At 38.3% G+C, this 19,907-nt stretch overlaps 1 protein-coding gene across 5 annotated transcripts in view; it reads right to left on the bottom strand.

Annotated features, from left to right (window-relative positions):
- KCNIP4 (potassium voltage-gated channel interacting protein 4) overlaps positions 1–19,907 on the bottom strand; it is a 926,001-nt gene that overhangs the window by 157,659 nt on the left and 748,435 nt on the right. The window lies entirely within an intron of this gene.

The following is a 19,907-nucleotide window of genomic DNA, read 5'->3' as shown; positions in this document are numbered from 1 at the left end:
CAGCTGCAGGATGCCAAGCAAAATTGAAATCCAACTATCATGGAGCACGTTGAAATCAGTAGGGGTCTGTAAATCTCTAAAGATTACTTTGGCCAGGTGGGAAAAGGTTCTGTTTACTGCTTGTAGGGAGTTTAGCTGATAACACAGAGGAGGGAAGAAAGATTTAAAACAAGGTACTTTTTATGTGCACTAAGGTTGTCATCCAAGAATGGCATAAGAGAGGATAATCACAAGTCCATAAAGAGTGACATGGTCTACCTTTTGGCTCCTGATATTAGGTGGCTAAAATAAGTGACTGTACTTTTAAATAATTAGCTTCCGCAGTGTATGTTCACTGTCTTCTATTATTTCAATGGCTAACCTACCATGATATGCACTTACACAGCATTTTGTCTGTTATGTTTTCAGACAGGGATCTGTATGTTTATTTGCAAATGAACACAGGCTCAAGTTTGGTTCCAAAATGTTCAATCTCCATCTGTAAGGAAGAGTATAAACAGGAATTGCTGAAAACTGCCGTAAGCTAATCCATAAAAAGACTTGTTACTAAAATTCTTCCTCCATTTATCCTCGGTGTTTGTCTCTTTCCCCCACGTGGAAAATCCCTAATCATTTTTCAAAATCCACTACAGCATCTCTCTTTCAAGGTTCACCCAGCTCCAGAAAACACAGTTCCATGTCTTTGGCTTTTTTCATAGCACCTTCATCACATTTTATGTCTGTTTATATTTATTTATATCTAAATCTATCTGTCTATCTGTCTATCTATCTCTATCTATCTATCTATCTATCTATCTATCTATCTATCTATCTATCATCTCTTCCCACCTGAACCCTTAAGAAAGGAAAGTCTATCATCAATAAAGCTCTGCAACCAGACTCCCTATGCTCAAACCCTGGTTCCTCAGCTGTGCAACCTTCACTACAATCCTTCGTCTCACCTATAAATGAGGAAAATGAAAATATCTACTAGTTGAATTACTGCAAGGGTTAAATAAGATGATGACATACCAAGTTCTTTGACTGTCACCAGGCTCGGTGAAGTGTTTGCCATTATTTTCCTTTTTCATATCATCGTTGTCTTGTTTAGCGTTGGGTAACGGTGCGGATGCACCATGACTGTGTGCACAAAGGAAGAAGTTTCATAACAAACATGCACTGCTAACGTGTTTCTCCATCAGTTCTCCAAACGATTACAATTAAATAGAGAGCACACGTGGTGAGAGTGGGTGTTTAGGGACTGAGCTCAAGTGTCCCCTAATTCCAAATTAGCCTCCACTTATTTCCAAAAATATTGTACAAAGAATTAAGAGTATTTGTAAACATACTTATACCCTGCATAATTCTAAAACAATTCAGGTAAGAAACAGTTGATATGGTTGGCCAGATTTGCATTAAATGACTTTCTTCAGAAACAGCCTAGGAAGCAAGAATGAATCAGTTTTTTCTCCTTCACTGTAAACCCCATCACTGACCTCTCTGTTCTAGTCTTGGACTCTGGTGGTGCTCGTCCCTGCTCTGCCTCTTCTGTGCACCTGTCTGGGAGCAAGTGCATCAGAAAAGACTTTGACAGGTGCACAGGGAGCAGGAACCCAGGCATCTGTGTAGGGAATGGGAGTCCCAGCTAAGCAGTCCCCTCCTCCTCAGAAAGATCCCAGGTAGCAGAGGCTGCAACCCTTTGAAATTCTATCTGAGTATTCATTCACTCAACTAATATTGAGAAAGTACAAAGTTCTGGTGCTATTTTAGGGGCTAGCAGTTCAATGGTGAACCACCCAGAAGCAAAAACAACTAAGCAGACCTGTAACAAAATAAAGTCTATCAGAAGGTAATTGGGGACAAATGAAACAGAAAAGAGGGTCAGAGGTTCCCAGAAGAAAGGGCAGGAGATGTGCAGTTTTAAATGGGAGCATGTAGGAAGGGCCCATGGAGACTTCTGAGATTTCTGGTCATGTATACAATGAACCAAATATTTGTGTTCCCTACAAATCTGTATGTTAAAACCTTAATCCCAATATGATGGTACCTAGTGGCATGGCCTTTGGGAAGTAATTAGGTCATGAGGGTGGGGCCCTCAGAAATGGGACTACAGTGATCCCTCACCTAGCTCGGGAGTTACATTCCCGAGACCCGTGGGATAGGTGAAAATCCGCAAAGTAGTGACATTATATTTATTTTATAATTTATATCTTTTTAAGGCTTTATAAACTCTTCCCACACTCCTATAAACCTTTCCCACTCCCTTATTAACCTTTCCCACACTCTTATAAACACTTGATATGCTCTTAAACACTTTCTACACTCTTAATCCTATGTAATTTTAACAATATATATGGGTACAGTATGCTGCAAAATCCTGCAATATAGCAAAAACTCTGCAATATGGAATTAGATATATGTTTTTTAAAAAACCCGCAATGCAGTGAAGCCACAATAAGTGAACCATGATATAGCGAAGGACAACTGTAGCACCTTTATAAGAAGAGGCTAGAGAGCTACCTACCTCTTTTCCCATCATGCAAGGACACAGTGAAAATTAGCCATCAGCAAACTGGAAGAGGGCTCTCATCAGAACCTGACCACGGGGGCACCCTGATCTCAACTCCCAGCCTCCAGAACTGTGAGAAATAAATGTCTATTGTTGAAGCCACCCAGTCTATGGCAATATTTTATAGCAGGTTGGACAGACTAAGACAACATATGTGCAGCACATATGTCAAAGAGTTTCTGTATTTTTGGAAGTAGATTTTGTTATTTTGTATAACTTATTTCATGGAAAAGGGAAACTATTAAACATTTGCCTGTTAACAAATTTTGAAAATCAAGGAATAGCTTTCCACTACTTTTCTACTTTATAAATAGATATAAAATCCTTAGAGATAAAAAGCACCAAGAAAAATATAAAATAGAACTTAAAAACTCACCACTACTTAAGTTTATATTTATTAGCTTTCATTAATAATTTCCAACTGAACATCACAGCATGTAAAATAAATTATTTTTATGTCTGGGACTATTTAATAAACAAAGGGAATGTTTTAAAACCTCTGGTAGCTCAAATTAAGAAAACATCCTAAACTAAAAAGCTATTCAACTTGATTGCTGCCTCTATGTGCTATCACAGTTCATACACAATTCTCTGTGTGCATAAGAGCTCCATTTCTGAGAGTTTGAAAGTCACTTACTGTTTTCAGATGTGAATATACTGATGTCTGATGAAAAATTATAGCCCAAAAACTCATCAGGGACAACAATTCTAACTATTACTGCAAATGATCAAATAGTGTACATTTGGAACATACTGAGATTTTTAAGATAATGGAAGCTGGTCTCTATACCTCCTATTTTTATTAGCATTTCATAAACTTAAATTGCCTTGCAATCACCTGAGTGCTTGTTTAAAATGCAAGCTGCTGGTTCCAGTCCCAAGAAATAAATTTGAAAAATATAACCAAGAAGTTGCATGAGAATCAAACACCCAGGTGATTCAGGCCCCAGGGGTCCCTGGGACAGACAATAGTGGTCCCTGAAATGCAATGAAAAGAAACATAAAAAATCCACTTCTGTGTAAGAAAATATTCATGCACTGTACACACAACTTGTGATTATTTCCACACATTTTGATTAGCAGTGGCTTTAAAATGAACAACATGGCTACTTTAACTCCCAAATCTCTTTGGAGATTAGCAACAGGTCAGTGTTAGGAAAGGCACCTCTTCCCCATCCTTTGGTTTCCATGACAACACATCTTCTCTATACCTTCCTGGAATCCTTTGACCCTCACTTCCTTCCTCCTTGTTGAGGAATGACTTATCTGATTGGTAAATTTGGGAAAGATAATGTTCCTGCTCTGCTCAGTTTTTTCATTTTGTCCTTCTGGGAGCAAACGGCCCACATGGAGCAAGAATTGGACCTGCTCCTCCAATCATAGTCTCTCCTGGGCAACACCACCCTTCCCAGACCATGAGTTGAGGGGTCCAATCCCCAGAAGCATTGCCTGTGACCGAGAGGCTGCGTCTGTCTGATTCTAACCTATCAGCAGGTCCATGGGGTTCTCACACTAGCTCCAGCCTCCGACCTGGCTTCCCTCTCCAGCCAACAACATCTTGTCCTCCATTTGCAGCTCCTTTGTCTTAGTTCTTCTTCATTCAGAACAAGGTGGGGTAAAGGGGATGCTATCTGTTTGGCTTCCTTCAAACCCCACCCCTGACAGTCAGAACAAAGGCTAATGTCAGAAACACAGGCAGACACCAGAGTAACAAGATGGGTCATCCCTGCAAACATTGAAACCAACAAGCTATGTTTGTCCCATTTCAGTTAAAAATAAGCCTAAAAAGATTTATTTCTTTTATCTTTTATTCATGTAATAAAAAATGAAAAACAACTAGAAGTAAAAATTCTTACTATCAGAATTACACGGTGAAATGCTGAAAAATACATACAAAATGTGTAGACTGTTAATATGATTTGTAATAATCTTGCAATTTCAGCTTTAAGACATTTACTCAAATCTCTAAAGTTTCATTCAACTCATCTGTTATCTACCTTATTTGAATTCATAACAAAGTGATAAACATTCAGTTTGAATATTTTGACAGACCATAGGGAATTCACTTAGTTTCTCTAACTTTTAGTTTATGCGTCTGTGAAATGGGTATACAAATACATTTATCTAAAGTTGGGACAAAAATAAAATGGGAGTACATCATAATGATTTATATATAATAAAATAATATGCCATATATTTTACGAATTAGTATTTCCATTATTCAGGAAACTAGTTTTTTTTTCCACTCAGGAATCATGTGACCCTGTTATATGTATTTCTTCAGATTAAATAATACTAATTTATTAATGAAATTGTACATGTACCAAGAACCTGCTAAATGTTCTATGTGTAACTAAGGAACATTAGTGCACACTTGCTATGCTCAAGAAGCTTCTACTGAACAGAAGAGATGCAACGGACACACTCCAGGCACAACAAGTAAAAGGAGAGTAGGAGAGTGGGTTTTGTGCGGTAAAGGCCACAGGGAAAGAGGAGGTTAAAGAAATCAAGTGATGAGGCTTGAGTTTCAAGACAGTTTTGACTTGGATGGATGGAAGAGAGCAGGCAGTGACTTCAGGGGAGAAAGGCCACGGCGGACTCAGACAGGGGCGAGTGCTGGAGCGGCTGGGCAAGTCGCTGTCCTGCCCTTGGGTCAACAGCCCACTGAGCATTGTTTCGTTTCTTTAAGGTGAACAAGGGTATAGCTAAGCTCTCAATTATAGTTTTTGTTCAGAGTATGGCAAAAGCATGGTTTTTAAACGTCTCTGTAAAAACATCTTTCAATTGTTGTAAGTAATTTTCCAATTTGTTATGCTCTTAGTATAAAAACGGTTGAATAGGTATTATCATACACCGCTACAGAATTGCCGTTATAGCAAATGTCATTTATATTACAGAGACGTCCAGAACTAAGAGAGACATATGTCTGTTTTTTAAGCCATCTAGTCTGTGGTAACTTGTTATAGCAGCTTGAACAGACTAAGACAATGAATACGAAAGATTTATCAAAGATTTTTTTATTTGTGAAAATAGATTCTGCTCTTCTTTGGTATCACTTACTTTATGGAAAAGGAACATTCTTAAACATTTGCCCACTTAGTAAATTTTGAATATAAAAGAATATTTTTACTTGATTCTGTACTTTTTTACATATTTCTATATAACGTCCTTAGCCTTTAGTTTTCACAAGAATCCTATAACAGTGCATTGCAACATTATATAAGAGAAGCTTGAGTATCAAAAACTGAAATGACTTGTCCAAATCTGCACATCTTGTAAATGCTGGTGTAAGAATTCAAACCCACTTTGACTTTTCACCCTTGACCACTATACTTAGTCTACCACTGGCCACACCATACATTAACAGGGATAAAAATTAGATTTTGCCTTAAAATTAAGAAGTATGTCCTAGCCATAGTTAAAATATGTGGTTCAAAGATTTCACAATCAGATATCATCTTCCTTTATAATCTACAGAATCACTAGTGAAAAAATTATTGCTCTGCCCACGATCACAGAAAGTGTACTTCATACTAAAGTTGAGCAAGAACAGCATTTTCTTTTATTATAATTAATAGAGTGCTCTGGTCTTCATTCCTTTTTCTGATAATTTCCCCCAGCTACTCAGGGTTAAGATTCTGTTACAAAAATTATCTTGAGTCATTTTGATGCTCACTCCATTTTTTTTCTCCATGAGCAGTAATGTTGTGAATACTGACTGCACTTGGTTGATACCATAGAAATAAACATTTTTGCCTTATTCAAAATATCCAATTTTTCTAGCCTTTAAAGGAAAAACAGCTAATATGGAGTAATTGGTGATGATACAGAATTGGGCCAAGTCCATTGTCAAGGATCTTAATTCTGACAGAGTAAGACATTTAATATTATGTTAGAAAATGATTAGGGAAGATGATCTTAATTAGGAGGCGTATTACATAAATATTCTTTATTAGCATGTGAATTAGGAAAGAAGGGAACATCCCTCACTTATTTACTTTATTTCAAGACAAAGTTTAAATAATTCTATTTAAGCAAAGAGAAGGTAGAGGGAAGGAAATAAAAACGTAATGAAGTTTAACTTTTAACCCTCTGCTTAAGATCGGCCTCTGCTGTTTCCCACCATAGTGAAGTGTGAGTCTGGTAGCACTGATCCATGTCCAGGAGAGCGCTCAGGAAGAAGCCAGACAAGGAAGGGAGAGCCAGAGTTAGACAATTCCTGTCTTATAGTCCTGCCCATACCTGGGTTTGGCTTCAGGCCAGTACCCTTGGTATTTCAGAATCCATCATGCGCTTGATAAATCAGCAGACTTTCTGTGTCTTCCTATGCAACACAGAAGCCAAGTCCAAGAGCAAAGAATATGGCACTGTAAGAAAAAATTACTACTGACACCGCTGTTAATGAAATGAGGGGAAAAGGTACTTGTAGCATAGATGTCATGGCATAAGGTCTCAAGCTACCTTCATATTCACTTGAAAAACTTCCATCCTTTCCAATTTAAGCAAATTTATGTAAAGGAGCTGAGAAACTTTCCTCAAATAATTATTCCACAGTGAAGTTGTTACCTGAAAAACAGACATATTGAGGTCCCTCTGGAATGTGGTAGCATGAGATCTGTCCTTGTAGAAAAATTTCTTTACTCCCCTTAGCCAACCATGGACAAGAATAGTTCCTATTATTGCAAAATGTGTATTTCAAATACATTAGCTAGGCGGGTCAACTCTCAACTTTACCAAAATTTTGCAACAGCAGCATTTCTTTGCTGATCTTGCATTTTCCTTCAAGTGCACCTATGAAATGTTAAGCCATATGTTAGTTTAATTGTTGCTGCATTGTAAAAGAGTTATACAACAATGATGAGGCCATTTTGAGCATTATAATTTGAGTCTAAAATCTTATTAGAGACCCAGAGCTATTGTGCAAATTTTTAATGAGGTATATTTTCAAAAAGAGTTTTAGCTACACAACCACTATGGTCATGAAAGAATGTATTTGACTAATTCCTTCTGTGTCACCTTGAACCTTTGCAATAACAGGATGGAGTTACTCCTGCTTTCACTCAGGTGATATTCAGAGGCCTCTGCTAATTTCTTCTTCAATGCACCAGTGATAGGTAAGAATGTCTGAAGAGAGTGAAGACAGATGTGGAATTTTGGTTGTTGAGGTGACTTAGTCTTCTAATTATTTTATCATCATCCATTTTCTCCTTTAATTTGTTTAAATTTGGAATCACATAACCAATTAACCTCACTGCTGCCAGGTCTTCAATATTCTGTTTACTCATTAGAGAGTTTCTGTGACCAGGTCATTCATAACCACAAGTTCATTGACATATAAAGTTGCTCACGTCACTTAATTCTGCTCAAGTGGATATCTGAAAAAGTACTTGACTCCAAATACGCTACCTTAGTTTTAGTAATCCAGGAATGTTAGAGTATTTCTTTACCTATCCTAGAATTTAGAAAAAAAGATTTAGTGCTTGCATGGAAGGTTATATGGAAAGAACAGAAGTTCTAGCTTTTGAAGTCTATAGCAAATTTCCATTCTACTATTTGGTTGCTCGTAGACAAGACAAGTCATGTAACCCCTTTGAACAAGTTTTATCATTTATAAAAGTGGATATAGAAAATACCTATGGACAATCTGAAATGTGGTAGAAACCAACCTTGTATAAGTTGCAACATAAAATATTCAGAATCAGCATAAAAAATTAAGTTTTTGGCAGCTCTGTTCACAAGTTTGAGATTCTTTCTACCAGGATTTATGTAAGAAGAGGGGGGACTGAAGTCTTCATTAGAAAATTTAGGTTAAAATATGGTATGTGCCTTGTCTCCAAGTTGTTCTGTCTCAAAATCACTCTACAAATCTGAAGATCTATGAAAACTTATGAAGTTGGCATTATGATGATCTCTATCTGATGTGTGAGAAAATTAAAGTTCAGAGAGTTTTGGTGATTTGAACAGCCAGCATAATTCAGGGTCCGGATTTGACATTTTTTTGTCTATTTTCAAGGCTCAGCATCTCCTAACCTGCGTGCGATTCCATGTCTACAGCCAAGCTCTATCATGAATTAATGAAGGGACTTTGTATGATTCATTCACTGACATGACCTATAATATGAGATAATTTGACCGGATAGGCTTTCACATCTCCCTATTCGAAATACCTATGATTCTTTACTCCATACTTTGTCACATGAACAAAATATGTCAGACTTTTACTTGAGATGTACGTGGACATGCCTCTAAAAAGGACTCTATTCTCTTTCCCTGCAGTTTAAATTCACCTAAGTGAAATGCAACTATTACTCAGGCTCAGGAAGCATGGGTGTGTACAGCAATGGTTTTACGCATGACAACTTTCCTCCGAAATCCATAGGGACCCGGCAATTACTTCATCTAGTGAAAGACTGTGGCATTTATTCTCTATCAGTCAAAACCTGATTCCCACTAAGCACCATTCCCGGTGGTTGGGATGTGTGTGATGATCCACGAAGGGCTGAGACCATTTTGTGAAGGGAGTGTATTCTGGTCCACAAAAGAACAGAACAGGAAGACCGTGTTCAAGCTACAATGTGAATTTCATGTCTGTACAAAATTAGGATTCCTAAGGTTGGTTTAAGAGACTTTAGCAGTCCAGCCCTGAGACAGAGTCTCTGAACAATGAGCCAGCCAACATAGTGTTTGGTGTCCACCTTCCAATTGTCCCCTAATAGCACAGAGTGACAGTGCAATAAGCACAAACCACTTGGCACTCCTACCTTTCAGGGGAGCAGGCGAATGTGTGTTACCCTTTGGAAAGGAAAGTGACCTCACATTTACACCAAAGGACTTGAAACAGTTAATTCTCTTATTCTATTAATTCTTCTTCTAAGACCCCATTTTAAGAACATAATTCTAAATCTATAAGACTTCACCCACAGAGATTTTATTACAGAATTTTTCAAGTACTAAGAAAAAAAGCAAATAACTTATATGTCCTAGAATCAGGATAACTAAATTATAGTATATAATTTATAGAATATAACATAGGCATTAAAATATTTTTGAAGGATCTGTACTCTAATATAAAAATACTTATACCCTGCTCTGGTTGGTGTAGCTCAGTGGATTGAGTGTGGGCCTAAGAACCAGAGGATCACGGTTTGATTCCCAGTCAGGGCACATGCCTGGGTTGTAGGCCAGTTCCCAGCAGGGGACACACAAGAGGCAACTGTACATTGATATTTCTCTCCCTCTCTCCTTCCCTTCCCCTCTAAAGATAAATAAATAAAATATTTAAAAACAAAAAAAATGCTTATACCCTAATATTGAACTTAAAGCAAAATAAACTTTCATGGTACATGCAGTATTAGTAAGTTTAAAGAAACAAATCTACATGTAGAACAAACTGAATGTATTTATTTAAATAAAAATATTACTAGTGGTTATTCTAAAAAATATTACTGGTGGTTATTCTTTGAATGGTGAAACTAGGGGCACTTTCTGCATATTTCTGTTTTTTTCTATATTTATAAACTTTCTATAATGATTAGTTATTATTTTTGTCATGAAAAAACATAACCTATTTCAACATTCAGTTTTGGTTTTCAGTGATTTTCAATAATGCTAGGTTGTTTTTGCACTTAAATTCTGCCCAATGATATATGTATGTATGTACCTAAAAAGGTTTACCAGTCGTGTTTGACCATATCTCAATCCACTGGTTCTCAATGTGGAGGGAGGTGATCCTGCCCTCCTCCCCCTGGGATATTCAGCAGCCCCCAAAGGCAATGTTGGTTGTCACGATTTGGGTGAGAGAGCTCCTGGCATTTGCTAGGTAGAGTCCCAGGATATTGCCAGTCAGCCTATAACGCAGAGGGCAGCACTGGCAAAAGAATAATGATCTGACTCAATAGGGCTGAGGTTGAGAAACTGACTAAGAAATGTTTAAAAACTATCCTGATTCAAAATTTCCATGGAAACTCTGAGAAGTTTAGTACCAGGACCTCTGAACAGATGTGCCTATCTGTTACCTCCCCATCCACCCACTCACACCTACAGGACACAGGAGATATAGAGATAAGCGCTCTGCCTACGGGGTGCTTGAAGTTCCTGAAAGAGACAGACACAGAAATCAAAAATGTAATGTCGTTTGAAGTGCTAAGACTGAGTGCTTTGGGGTAATAGAAATGGGCACTTAATCCAACGAGGTGGTTTAAGGGAGGATTTCTGGAACAGATAGATCCTGAGCTGAGCTTAAAAGATAATGAGGAGTTAATCAGGTGAAGACCAATGGGATTTGTATTTTAGGAAGAGGCACATTTGTACTGCAAGCAAAGGCACGAAGCATGAAAAAACCTGGAGCACTTGGGAAAGGATGGTGGGATTGTGCTAGAGCATAAAATGGGCACAGGAGAGTGTGGGGAAAAGAAAGCAAGGCCTCAGGAACAGAGTTGTGCTTGAGGAAGACCAGAAATGCTTCTCAGAGAAGGAAAAAATATAAACTAAGAGTTGAAGGTTGAAAAGATGTCTCCAAACACAAGAGGAAGGGATGGAATTTTGGAAGAGAGAACAGTATATGCAAAAGAATGGTAGCTGGAGGCAACATGAGGTGCTTAGGGACCTGAAGGTGGGCAGAGGAGATGTGACCAGCCATGGATGGGACAGGTAGGCACTGGTCAGATCTTCATCCATTGTACCACATGCAGAGACATGGAAGTTCTGTTTTGTAGATGAGGCAGAAGAATTTTGAACATAAGCTCAGCCCTCATGTTTTAAGGAAGTTCTCTTGTAGCACTAATAAGGCAGATTGGATGGGGATAGGATTCAAATAAGACAAATATACTGATGCAAATGGACAATCCATCAAATTGCAGCTGACACACCCACTGATAAGTATCTGTTCAGCCTCTGGGATACACCTTGTACTGCTCTGGACACTGTGGGAATATAAGGAAAATTTACTCTGTGTGGAGGTAGAATGGTTCCTTATTTCTAGCTGAGAAGAAAATGAAGTAACACAAATGAAGTGATTTGGGGAACGGTGCATGAAGGTTTATTATTATCAAGTTCTACATTATCGTACAACATATTTTAGGACTCTGTGAAGTAAGATCAGAGAAGAAAAGTGATATTATATAAGAGAGGGTAAGTTTTGATCTGAGCTCAAGTGGGAAAATATGAGCAGCATTTGGGTAAGAAAAGGCATTGTGGGGAAAAAAAGAGAGTAATGTGAGCCAGGAGTTAGAAACTGGGATCAACATGACATATCCTGGAAAATGTGAAAGTAAGTTTCATCAAGCATCAGTGTTTCCCAAGGAGGCGTGATGCTTAGAGTAAAATGTATCACTGAGATTCAGCTCAAACGTCACCTTAATGAGTATTTGTCTGATGCGCCTCCCACCTCTAAATAGGAGTGGTCAGTGTCTGTTTTACATCCTCCTCATCCTTGCACAAATGTGAAACCAGGACTATTTACTAAATCAATTTGTTCACATGTTTATTTGTATGTGAGGCCCTCTTAGCCAACACTATGCATTTAAGTTCCCAATTACTAGCACAGCAGGTACACAGACCACAAGCTTTACTTCATGGACAATTTCATGAGTGACCGACCGTGTTTACTAACAGGTACAATGGATGTGAAGATCAAAGACAGAAATAACACTGACACTATAAGCAACACCCGACATTTGTTGAGCCTGTATGCTAGGCACTGTGCTAAGCATGATTTGAACAAGTAGTGCTTAATTTACTTCTCATTAGAATCTTACCGAGTAAGTACTGTTATTGTCCCCATTTTGTATATGAGAGAACTGAAGTTCAGCGTGGTTATGTATCTTTGACCAAAATCATGTGGCCTGTATAAAGCAGAACTGTGAACTGACTTCAGATCTGCTTCACTTCCAAGAACATTAACTTCCCCACTATTTATATATCTTTCATTTTCAGGAGAACACAAAAGGCTCAGTGTAATACAATACTCTAAGGACCAGCTTACTTTGAACAGTTGAAATGTGTCCTTAACACACCCACTAGAGAAGGGTTTATACCTTAATGAGAAGAGGAAATGATTCCATCTTGTCTGAGAGGCAATAAAACCTAAAGTGAAAATTGGTGGCAGGATGACCCAAATTGTTCTGCCTAGCTCTAGCATTACTTACTGTATGACAAAATCACGTGGATGGCTTAGTGTATGTAACAACCCTCTCAACTGGCCTAGACATGTGGGATTAGGGAAAGGAAAGACATTTTATTGAACAAACACATGCTCAGTAATTCAAATCACTTGCTAACTGAGCAGATAATTCCATCCACTCCAAAGGAGGCACTAGACCCTCATCCACTCAGGGAGACCAAGGGCTCAAAAAAACATCTGGATAAGTTTCCCAAAGGCAATATGTTGCCGACTGGAGGCCTCTTCTTGATGGGTTTCTTTATTGCCAACTCTGGTACGGGGGTTGGCAAGTTGTAGCAATAGACCAAATTGAGCCTGCTACTTGTTTTTGTATGGCCTTTGAGCTAAGCATTATTTCACAATTACAATGATTAAAAATACTATTTAGTGACACATAAAAATGGCATGAGAGTTATATTTAAGTGTCCACAAATAACTATCAGAACATAGCTACACTCACTCATTTGTGTGCCTATTGTGCCACAAGGACAGAATTGAGTCTTGACTACAAACTACATGGCCCACAAGCCTAAAATACTTACTATAGAACAAGTTGGATAATTAGAATGAGGTTCTGCAGGGGCCAAAGAGCTCAGTGAAGAGCATATTGCAAACATCAGGGGTTTGGCCTTTCAGATTTATTATCTAACTCAGTGGTTCTCAAACAGTGGTCTGTGGATCAGCAGCAGCAGCCAAAGGTGAGAAATTACTAGAGATGCAAATTCCCAGACCTTCACCTAGTTGCACTGAATCAGAAACTCTCTGGACGAAGCCCATCAATCTGTGTGTTCTAACAGGTCTTCTAGGTGATGCTGATACCAGGTAAGGTTTGAGAACCACTGATAGAACTCAAAGAATTTGAACATATTATCCTATCCTGACATAATTACAAGAAAGAAATTTATTGGCTCCTGTTTATATTCCAAGCACTGAGCAAGATATTTCACTTATACTTTTGCATTTTATACAACAATCTTGAAAGGCTGGGTTTATTAGCCTTAATTTACAGAAAAAGAAACTCAAGTTCAGGAAGGTTGAGTAACTTTTTTAAAGTTAAGGATTAGGATTGACACTCAGATTTGTCTGCTGTATGGCCTGTACACCTGCCTCTCACCGTAATCTGCCCTCTTCCTCACCGTGTGTGAGGACAAAGCACCTGTGACATCCCGAGGGAGATGCCCTGGCTTATCACCGAAGCCTCAGCATTCTCTTATCGGATATAAGCAATTTTATAAAATATCAACATCAGACCAGATGACTCTACCTATGATTGATCAAGACAAAAACATAAACTGTGTTTAAACCACAAAAATAACCAGATAGTCCACATTCTAGCTAATATAGCTTTCTTCCCTGTTAATTACAGCTTTAGCTTCTGTTTAGCATTCACTACTTATAGATACTATTTAAGATGCCCAGTCATAGAATGTTCCTGGCTTTTTGACTTCATCTCCTCCAGAGCCAAGCCCTACTTCCTAAATCATAAATCCCTTAACACAAGCTCAAATCCCATAAATTCCTTCTAACACCCTGTTACTGAGATGCCCCACAGTTCTCTATGGTGTGTATGCTCCCTCTCTGCAAAGAGTAGCAAAGCCAAATTGTTCCAAAAACAGGTGTGTTTCTGTGGTCTTTGGCTAGAGGTCATTGAAATGTATAAGCCATTGAATGTACACTCATGCCTCCTCTCTAAGATTTCAGCTCTCTGGTTCCAGCTGGGGTGGAGAATGGACTCCCAAAGTAAGCAAAACTAAAAAGAATAGTCCCCAAACCAGTCAGTACCAAACATATTGGCAGGTCCAGAGCAGAAACTTGATATCTTACAGTGATTAATGGACTCTGTAGAATCAATCTGATTACAAACAATGACTTCAGAAAACTGCTTTGCTTTTAAAAATTACAGCTTCAATTCTGTTTTTTAGCTCCCAGTCTTTACCTGTTAAAGTGTTTTGATCCTTCAGATCCTCAGATTTCAACTGTCACCATCTCCATCCACCCTTCCCTGATGTCTTCCAACTGGATGGGCTGGCTCTTCTCTTTGAGGTTGCTAAACACCTTGCTTCTTCTCACCAGACACTTTGAGTCTTGTCTTAGTTATTCATGAACTGTTTGGTCTCTCACTACTTCAAAACTTCTTAAGGACCGTAAAACACCCTCATGTCCACTGTTTACCTGCATATAGCAGGAGCGTAACACATATTAATTCAGTTTTAGTCAGAAACCTAAGGGTCTTTTTTCCTAGTTGTGAAATGGAAAGAGCTACTTTCCCAGCCAAGTTGGAGTCCATTTAAAGCTAGGCTTTTCCACCTCGCTGCGGGATGTCTCATCTGAAATTGTTTCCCAGGGCCAATCGGGTTCCAACGAACAGCTGGCCCTGATGCCTTTGGAGTGTGGGTATCTCTAACTTTGATGGGAAATCTTAGCAGTGGGGAAAAAAGAGTAAAAAATCATAATCTACTAATCAACAGTGCCAGGCCACCATGGAAACTTGAAAGAGACACAGGAGTCCCTTAATCATGTAGCTTCAGTAGAAACGCACTGGCTCTCTCACTGAATGAGAGTAAATGATGCTCATGCCACAGTTTTGCAAGTGCCTTCTGTACACCCAGTGTTGTGCCAGACAATGGGTTAATTATGTAATCAAGAAGAAGGAATAAAACTGTATCAATTCTCCTTTAACCTTTATCGGTTACTGTTCCTGGAATTCCACAGTGTATACTATGTTCCTATGTAGAACTTGCCCAAGTGCCTCGAATTCAGTTCTGTCATCTGAATTCAATAAACTTCTCTTCACCCATAAAGTCCCAGCTTAGAAGCCACCTACTCCAGAGAGTCACCTTGGATCACTTCTGTCTCTTCTTCTTGAACTGAATTGTTTTTCTTTTTAAAAATATATATCTTAGCCTGACTTGTATCTATCTATCCAGTCAAATGTATTGCATGTTCTTTGTTTATATTCCCCATCTTCTTTTACAGCTGAGAGTTCCTTGAGCGTAGTGACTATCTTTAATTCATTTTTGTATCCTGGGCCTAGCAGAGGGCCCAGCATACTTTATACAATAAAAAAACCCTAATTTTCAGTGCAAGCCATCAATAAAACACAAACAACAAACTATTGGGAATTATTGAAGCTGGATGATGGGTACACAAAAGTTCCTTATGCTATTCGCTATATTTTTCATGTATATAATTTTCCAAAATAAATAGTTCAGCATAATTATAGACCTTGTAAGAAGGGAGATATATCCACCAGAATTTCACAGCTCCCACCTTAAATGGAGCTTCTGTATCTATAGCTAGAACCTCTGTGTGTCCCACATTTCTTTCTTTTCTCATGGGAAATATATTTAAAGCCAAACATGTTGCTCTGAAATAAAATACAATTATGCCATGTTAGAACAGGTGCAGACCAAGGATCTTATGTGAAACATGAGTTTATGGAAAAACTAGAAATTGACCATTTGCACTAAGTATTTTATTGAGGAAAGTACAATCGTACTTTATGGATTTTTAGCTTTCAGCTGAATTGTTCCAAAAGCATAACTGGAGCCTCTGCTTCCATCCTCTTACCTCTGAGCTTTAACATGCTCCCAGTTTGACCGACCTACCACACTTGTCCGCCCCACTGCTTCCCAAGTGAGTGCCTCAGCCACATCTCCCATTTCACCATTTCCCACTTCCATGTGCTACAAACCACCACCCTGATCCACGGAAGCCACCTACTGCCAGTCCTTCAGGTCATAATTCAAGCTCTTTGCTTAGCCTGAAAGGTGTTCTCCCATTGGGAAAGCTTCCACACACTGCAAGGTCCTATAGGGCAGTTTGTTCTCCGGGAAGCCCTCCCCTGAGCCCTTTCCAGAATGCACCACTCCATCTGCACTTCTACCTGCTACCTCTCGGGCTTATGCCAAGCACTTATCCCTTCTGTCTATTTGGTAACTGGCTTCCCTTACTAGAAGGGAAGCTTACTGAGGGCACATTCCTATGCAGCGCTCTCAGGCCATGCCCACCACAGAACCCTGCACATACTTTATTTTGCTGTGTATAATGCACTCCCACATTTTGGATTCAAACTTTCAGAAAGAAAACTTTCATTGTAATGTTTTAATTCAATTATTTATCTATCTATTTATTTTTAATATTTAGAAACAAAACTGAATATCATATTATCATATTATTTTGTATATGCATATTGTTATCACTTTCCAGGGTTACACTGTTAACACATAAGAATAAATAAAATAATTAAGAACATTTATATAGCCCTAGCTGATGTGGCTCAGTGGATTGAGCACCAGACTATGAACCAAAGGGCCACAGGTTCGATTCCCAGTCAGGGCCCATGCCTGGGTTGAGAGCCAGGTGCCCATCATGGGGCGTGCAAGAGGTAACCACACACTGATATTTCTCTCCCTTTTTTCTCCTTCCCTTCCCCTTCCTATAAAAATGAATAAACAAAATCTTTCAAAAAAAGCATTTATATAGATACAGAATTGGTACTACCCATGTATAATTTTTTTCCCTGAAAAATTTGGGCAAAAAATGTGCATTACACATGGTAAAATATGGTATTTAGAATTTAGGAAGACATACAGTTCATGCTAAACTATAAAATAATGAGATTAATCTGGTGAATATTCTTTCTATTCCCCTTATGAATAAATGAATGTGTTTAAAACCTCTAGTCATTATATTAAAATCCCATTAGTCATTTTAATCCTTTCTGTAATTTTCTTTTGCTTCTTAACCCTTGAATTTCAATTGAAAGAGAATTATTTTATAAAAAGGGCTTTATCAAAATTGGAATCTAATTTAAGTAAGAGCACAAATGTTTCTCTTAACTCTTTTTTCTCCATAGCTAATTCTCACCACAACTGTAGATGATAACATGTAGGTAAGAATGCTTTATCCCAACACTAATGGGAACCCTCTCATTCCAATAGTTCCGAAGTGTTTTCTAAATTAATCCATGCGCAAAGTCACACTAGGGAAAATACTCTACAGTAGTTCCAGTGAAGAATCATTGCTTCACGAGAACAGTATACAAGTTGAATGTTGCCTCAAAGAAGCTCAGGTTTCTGCTCTGGGCCTCACCATCTTCGCTTCTCCCCCCAAAGGAAAGGCTAATTTCCTGGCCTTATTTTGACCATAATCTGGTGGCAGTGTAGTGACATTGAAAAGTTTAGTAATCTACATTATGGTGGTTCTTGTTGGTCGTTTTATCATTTTCAGGTAGAAAAGATGAAGGACTTGATAATCTAATGTTTTATGCCTTGCTCTTTAACGGCCTTTTTTCTTGTTCCTCTACTTGCCTGATGATCAAAAAGTCTAAGTGACATAATCTGAGAAAACAAAGACAGGGACCTAGCCAGAATTTCCATGATCTTATTGGTCTCGCTACTGAATTCTACTTGGACTGGTCATTCATTGGTATTAAATATGAGTCACAGATGGTCAAAATTCAGTGCACCTAAGAGAAAAGGTGGTCAGAAGACCACTTGTTTGTCTTTGTCCTAATCCTGTCCCTATGATAACAGCTGGTGGCCTGGTTTAGCCTGATTATATGCCATACTTGGCTTCCTCACTTGGGTTGGGATGAAAGACTTGTAGAAATTAAGTGGCTATTATGTGGCCTTATTTCCTATAACTGCATTTTCTTCAAATATTTCATAGGGTGTTAGTGGACAGTTCAGGAATTCAGAAATTCACCAAATTTTCCATGTATGTCCTCATTAATCCTCTTTCTCAATGTTAGAAAAGAGGAACAAATAAAAAGAGTGTTGTAGCAGGAATGGCACATACAATTCAGTAGTCCTTGGTTCTGGCCCTGCCTCTGCCCCAGCTCATTTGCCTTCTGATAGACCACTTAGTCTGTCTAGGTTGCAGTTATTTCCAAAGTCAAATGAGAAAGATGGACTAGACCACCATGTTCTAACATGTACTTCAGAACAAAAAAGGACTCATTTGTCAAAAAAAAAATATATATATAGGTTGTACCTCAAGTATTGTATAATCTGCATCTTTGTATTTTAGCATGATCAAGGATTATACATTGAATCCAGTTTACCTAGCTTTCTGCACATTTTACATAATACCTATAAATATGTAGGTACATCTATATATATGTGTGTGTATACTGAAATATATGGAAATATTCATATCCATATATGAATATGGATATTATTTGGGTATGAATATGGATATCCAGCCCAGGAAAGATGTTTCAGACTAGCTAAAAATTCTATGATTCTAGTTGGGGAAGTCTACTTCTCCTGTTGTTGGGAATCACATTGGAAGTTCTTATCGGAAAACCTTCAACTTTAAGTGACATAAAACAGGACCTAAAGAGTAAAAGCTGAGTCAATAGCAGGAGTCTTAAACTTAGGACATTTGACTTTAAGTGTCCACATCACCAACACTGGCAATAAAGAGCTGTGTGCTATCTGACAGCACCATGAAAGTTAACTTCCTCAACCCCCCCCCACCCCCGCCATGGTGGTTTCCTTTGCAGACCACTTCATCAACTTGAGTACAGCGCACTAGAGTTGGGGGCTGTGACTCAACCGAGTCCAGAGCACAAAAACTACTATGGTGACAAAATAAAACAGAAGCAAATTACTCCACTCACAGAAATTAAAGTTAGTGTACCTGTATTTTATTCTGACACCAACACGAGTGTACTGAAGCAGGAGCCTCAAAATAATGCAGATTATTGTATAGCACTTGGAGAAGTTGGTTTTGCATTGCTCTCTTCCAGGAAGTAAATAAAATTACTGTGTAATGTGAGAAAAGGACAAAACTAACTTCCAAGGCTTTATTTAATTCCATTACAATACTATTCTCATGTATGCCTAAACAGAATTTGTCAGAGATTGCTTAAAAGAAGGTATGAAAATTACATGACAGCTTCTTACATTCTTCTACTGGACTAAAGAGTTAGAACCTAAGGAACCCACTTTGTAGCATCAAAGGACTTTCTGAAGATAAGACACGTTGATCATTACTAACACTGTACCAGAAACAACCTGTACACCAGATGTGGTTTGAGATGATATCATTTGAGCTATCAGGTCTTAGTTAGAGAGACTGTAGCACAGGCAGCCTTAAATATTTCTGCCAACTTCCAACATGACAGACAACAGGAGAAGTAAATATTCATTAAAAAACTTGGCAATGAAAGATCACTTTCTTACTAGGAAG

Source organism: Sturnira hondurensis, unplaced genomic scaffold, assembly GCF_014824575.4.
Source record: "Sturnira hondurensis isolate 20B ecotype Veracruz unplaced genomic scaffold, ASM1482457v3 Scaffold0000780, whole genome shotgun sequence".
Lineage (NCBI taxonomy): Eukaryota > Metazoa > Chordata > Mammalia > Chiroptera > Phyllostomidae > Sturnira > Sturnira hondurensis.
The sequence above is the reverse complement of the archived record's forward strand: the minus strand, read 5'-3'. Positions and strand labels throughout refer to the sequence as shown.